Source organism: Eleutherodactylus coqui, chromosome 12, assembly GCF_035609145.1.
Source record: "Eleutherodactylus coqui strain aEleCoq1 chromosome 12, aEleCoq1.hap1, whole genome shotgun sequence".
Lineage (NCBI taxonomy): Eukaryota > Metazoa > Chordata > Amphibia > Anura > Eleutherodactylidae > Eleutherodactylus > Eleutherodactylus coqui.
The window spans coordinates 88,394,731-88,400,391 of NC_089848.1; positions in this window are offsets into that span (position 1 = coordinate 88,394,731).

The following is a 5,661-nucleotide window of genomic DNA, read 5'->3' on the forward strand; positions in this document are numbered from 1 at the left end:
CGACAGGCTAAGGGACGCACCCTATACACATCATGGGAGCCGTAGTGCAGGACAGGGTAAGGGATGCACCCTGTTCAGCTCATTAAAGGCGTAGTGCAAGACAGGGTAAGGGACACACCCTGTGCAGATCATGGGAGCTGCAGTGGACTACAGGGTAGGGGACGCGGTACTGATGTATCTTGTCTCCACCAGAAATATGGGTGGAGAGCTGCAAAGTGACTGATAACACCTTTGTTCTGCCCTGTTAACGCCCCTCTAAGCTTCCAACTTTCTGTAGCGGTGCTTAGCGCAGCTTCTCCCCGCTCATCGCATAAGTGAAGAAGAAGCCAACCCCCAATATCTGCATCCCCCTGATTGCCGGTGTTCACGCTGTGTGACAGTGTCCGGGCAACAAGGGACAGATGTCTATGGCTGTTGGATTCCCAGGGGGCAGCGGTGATTTACAGGCTGCGGCCAGCAGAGGTGAGATGTGTACTCTTGTGAAGTGTGCTGTGTCGCCGGGTAACAGTGAGATGTTAGGGGGAAGGTTACTGAAAATCCCTGCCCTTACCACAGGTAAGCCTTCCTCCATGGCTGAAGCTGCCTCTTGTGCTCTCTCAGGTCCTGCCATCCCGGCTTGCCGCCGGCTTCTTGCTTTCCTACATGCCGGCAAAACACTGCAGGTGGCTGTGCCTGTGGCCTGAAGGTGTGTTTCTGGCAGCCAATGAGAAGTGTTGTGAGTGTTAGCTTTAGCTCAGGCAGCCCAAGCCATACTTCCGGTGTTGACAAGATACACCAGTACCGGAGATGCACCCTATACACATCATGGGAGCCGCAGTGCAGGACAGGGTAAGGGACGCACCCTGTGCAGATCATAGGAGCTGCAGTGCATGACAGCATAAGAGGACAGGTCAACGGCTTGTGAAGTTTTTGGGACTATGCCCATAAGTTACGGAGGAACATTATATGTTTAGTTAGAGGCCAGACTGCCAGGTGTTGATTTATGGTTTATGCACTCTGTTGATGTGAAATGCTGTGGAGAAATATTTGCTGTGAGGCACAATAAAGCCAATCAAAGCAGATGTAGTGAGTAAGACTAACGATGCATGCTAATGCACAGCATGCTTCACATAGTCATTTATCCAGGCCTTGAGGGTCACTTTAAACACCTTTTTATAAATGCACATAGAAGAATGGAGGCCCTATAGCAAACACCAAACAAGGCCTACATTATTATACTGGTTTTTGCCACTGAGGATACAAGGGTTTATATTTGTTTTCCCTCCACACCCCCAACACCCAATATCAAAAAGTATGGGACCGACCAGGACTAAGATCCCTATCTCTAAGGGCACCGGACCAGCCACATGGTCTGCAACTAATATATGTCAGCCCTTCATCAGCCTCATGTGATTATATGAGTAGGGCAGGTCTATTTCATGTGACATCTGCATTTTTATATAGTGGGTACAGAAAGAACAGCCTGCACCCAATGATATTGTAGAATATTCACAGCAGCACAGAGGAGATTTGTGCTTGCTGATCGTGTAGAAGGATGCTGCGGGGATGGATGATGAAAACATGACACATTCACCCGCTAATGATATTAGCATTCTGAACAAATCCCGTTCTATTAGGTTTCATAGTTAAAAGCACAAGGCTTCGGCGTCCATAACTGTGTGTCTTACATAAGCCCAAAGCGATCCTGCATAACATCTTAAGAACATTTTCTAAAAGGAAATTACTTGGTCATGCAGCTTTCCTTCAGCCCGCCGCAGCCAATAAGACGAGGCAGACAGTAATATAAGGAGCATACAGTAACGCTGAGCAACAAGGCGGACTTGTTATATAGCATGGGCCGTACTGATGGTCACCCAGGAGCGAAAAGAACTGAAAAAAGTGCTAAAAAGTATTGACTAACTTGAGAGAAAAGAACAATATATTCCTTCCAGGGGGACTTTCTAGCCATAAATGCTCTCTTAGGCTCCCTTCACACAAGCGTATTTGGACATGCAAAATGTGCATGCGCAATACACAAAGAATAGAATCCATTGACTTTAACGGACTCATTCACATACGTGTTTTTCCTGTGCACTTCGACCGCGCAAAAAAAACCACAGCATGCTCTATTTTCCTTTGCATTTGCGCTCCCGAGGCCCTCATTTGAAGTCAATGGGTATGCGCAGATATGCGAGGAAATGCGTGAAACACTACATAATTGCACATCTGGAACTCATTAGACTAATTAGCCATTTCAATCGGTACATCTTTGTTTGCCATGCGCGCATGTACATACCTTGCGGACGCGAACAGTACATTGAAATATACCGATGCGCGAGCAAAAAGTATTCTTCATTCCGCAAATATGCAGCACTCACGCGTGTGCAAATACGCATACACTCATGAGAAGGGGGCCTTAGGCCTCATGTCCACTGGCTAATTCTATTTACCAAATCCATGCGGGTGTTCCGCGCCCATAGGGATGCATTGGACAATCGCAGGCAAGTAAGTACTTACCTGCGGCCGGGCCGAAGTGCCAAGCACATCCACCGGGCTGAAGAAGGAAGATCTGGCCATGAGGGAGGTCAGATCCGCAGCGTCCGGACAGGTAAGTAAATTCTTATTTTCAGGCCACATGTCTGCGGGAAAGGAGGGACCCGCTGCGGCATTCTGCATGGAGAATCCGCGCGGGCCTGAATTTCCTAGTGGACATGAGGCCTTAGGCCTCATGTCCACGGGGAAAATAATAATTAAAATCCGCAGCGGATCACCCGCGCGCGGATCCGCGCCCCATAGGAATGCATTGACCACCCGCGGGTAGCTAAATACCCGCGGATGGTCAATAAATGTGAATTAGAAAAATCATGGAGCATGAAAAAAAATGGACATGCTCCATTTAGGTGCGGATCACGCTCCGGATGGCCCCATTGATCTCTATGGGGTGCGGGAAATCCGCTGCGGGTGTTAAATGCCATTTATTTGGGTGCGTGAAATCTGCATGCGGATTACAAGTTTGGCTTCTTTTTCAGTGGCCTTGCATTTTTTTTCACGCGCAGATGCAAAAATGCCATCCGCGTGCATACACGCGTGAAAAAAAACGCATCCGCGTGTCATCCGCATGCAATAAAATACTATTTTAAGCTCATCCGCACTGCATCCGCGGCCCAAATCCGCGTTACAAATCCGGAGCAGATTTGATTTTCCCCGTGGACATGAGGCCTTAAGCTACCTCCACATAGGACATCTAAGCTGCTGAAATACTGCAATTTCTGTTGCTTTTCTGCAGATGGCCAGAGTTAAGGAACTTTTCAGGATTTACTGCAGTTTCTGCTGTGGACTTTGTATATGTACTCTGTGCGGATTTACTACTGCAGAATATGTTGCGGTTTTGTGATCGGGTGACGGTAGTTCCTGCTGGCGAATTTTATTTTCAAACACCAACAAATGTAGATTTCGAAGCAGATTCAGTGCATTTCTGCAGTGGAAACACCTAAAAATCCACAACAAATGTGTATTTGTAGATTATGGTGCGGTTTTTTTGTTCTCCTCTGATCTCTATGGCAAAAATCCACTGCATTTCTGCAACATAAATAGACAAGCTGCAGATTCATAACCCGCAGGGTTTTTCAAATTTCTTGCAAATCCGCAGCAGAAGCATTCATTCATTCACTCGGCTTGTACTGTAAACACTATGAAATATCCGCAGTATTTCCACAGTGGATCCTGCATGTGTGAAGGTAGCCTTAGGCCTCGTGTCTACAGCAAAAATGGAATTTCAAAAAATGCGCAGGTCTCATGCTGTGCGATCCAAGCCCTTAGGAAATCATTAGACACCCACAGGTATTTAAATACCTGCGGATGTCATTTTCCTCCGGATTGCACACGCGGGAAAAGAACTGCAGCATGTTCCATTTTTGTGCGGTTTTCCTGCATGGACAGTTTACGCGGCTTCTATTGAAGCCAATGGAAGCCATCGGGATCCGTGGTACAGATGCAGCCGTCAATGCGTCCGTGTCACGGGAAAGCACGAGTTGAAAAGAAAAAAAAGACAGCCCGGCATGCTTGCGGCGTCCAAGGACACCCACTGTGCAGAAGAAAGAAGATCCAGCCTGCAAGGAGTAGAGCCCCGCATTGTCCGGACAGGTGAGTATACTGTATTTTCTGGCCTCATGCCTGCGGGCAGGTGGAAACCACTGGAGGATTCTGCACGGGGAAACCATGCGGGCCCACGGATATGAGGCCATAGGGTATACTGATGAACTGACCATCTGAGCATTTGGACAGTGTCAAAGGGCATTTGCCTAGAGAGGGCTTATAGTCCTTTGGTCAATTAGAGTTTCCTTAAAGGAAACCTATCAAGCTTACCCAGCCTTTCCATGGGAGGACTGCAACAGACAGCTGCCAGCAATCAGCTTGGAAGTTACATGCAGCAAGGAAAAAGAGAGTCCAGCACTTCCATAAAAACAGAATTTTCTTTGTTATGCCATCATAGGATAAAAGTCCACCATGCAGTACAGGTCTTACGCGTTTCGAGCTACACACTAGGTCTTAAATAAGCAAATCAAGTTGCCTTAGGGAAACAAAAAGCCTATCGGTTATGGCCCCCACCAATATTAATACGTAGCCTTCATTGTGAACATTAAAATAAGAACACCTAGGAGGATACTTTAGATTACAGGACGAATGCAGCTCATATGAACTAAATATTAATGGATCGGTGATCAAACCATCCAATTGTAGAGTTGTGTCTACTCAAAACTCACACCTGTGATGCACTCATATATAGGGATTCAAGCCGGCCACCATCCCACACCTCCTAATGTGTTTCGCCTTCTTAAATAGCACATAGCCGGGACAAGTGATCCAAAATCCAATGAAATCGCATTTACTGTGTCCAACACATAAAAAGGTGGTATTAGTGCTTACCACTCATAATGGGCAGCACAACCCACTGGGTATGATTGTTCCTTCATGTCCTGCCGGCGCATGCCCAGTAGCTATGGGACATATCGAGAGTTAGTGTCACCCTGCGTGCCAAACCAATGTATCAATAAGTGCAGTAGAGAAAAAGCTATACTTAAAGATTAATCTAAGAAAGGAAGGATTCTCTACATCCACCGGGGCAGGTAGGGTAACTTTCAGCCAACCAAATATATTAAGGAAAAATAAAGCCAAAGTTACATCAATAAAAGTGGTTATGCAGCAACCAGAAACTGGATCCTTGGACTTTTATCCCATGGGGACATAATAAGGAAGATTATGTTTCTAAGGAAGTGCTGGACTCTCTTTTTCTTTGTTGCAAGCTAGTGTACTGCACAAATCTATGTTAACCATAGGCTGGGGAAGGGCCATAGATAAAGGCTCAGGGGTCCCAGTATATAAGTTTGGGTTGGGGCCCCCAACTACTCTTCATGGCACCAGCTGCATCACGCCTGGACCTTCCTGTTGCATCGTTGGGGCTTTTAAGTTACCCATCAGTGTAGGACTAGCAGCCAGAGACATTGCTAGAATATTAAAAGATGAGGCGACAAGACACAACACATGTACGTTAACAGATGTACTGTCTGTAATATATAGATTTTTTAAGGGGGAAGAAGTAGACAAGTTTGCTAACATGGCAGGCTCAAATAGAGCAGATCAGCTCTAGCAGGCCTCTAAATAATGCAGTTATCATACAATAGT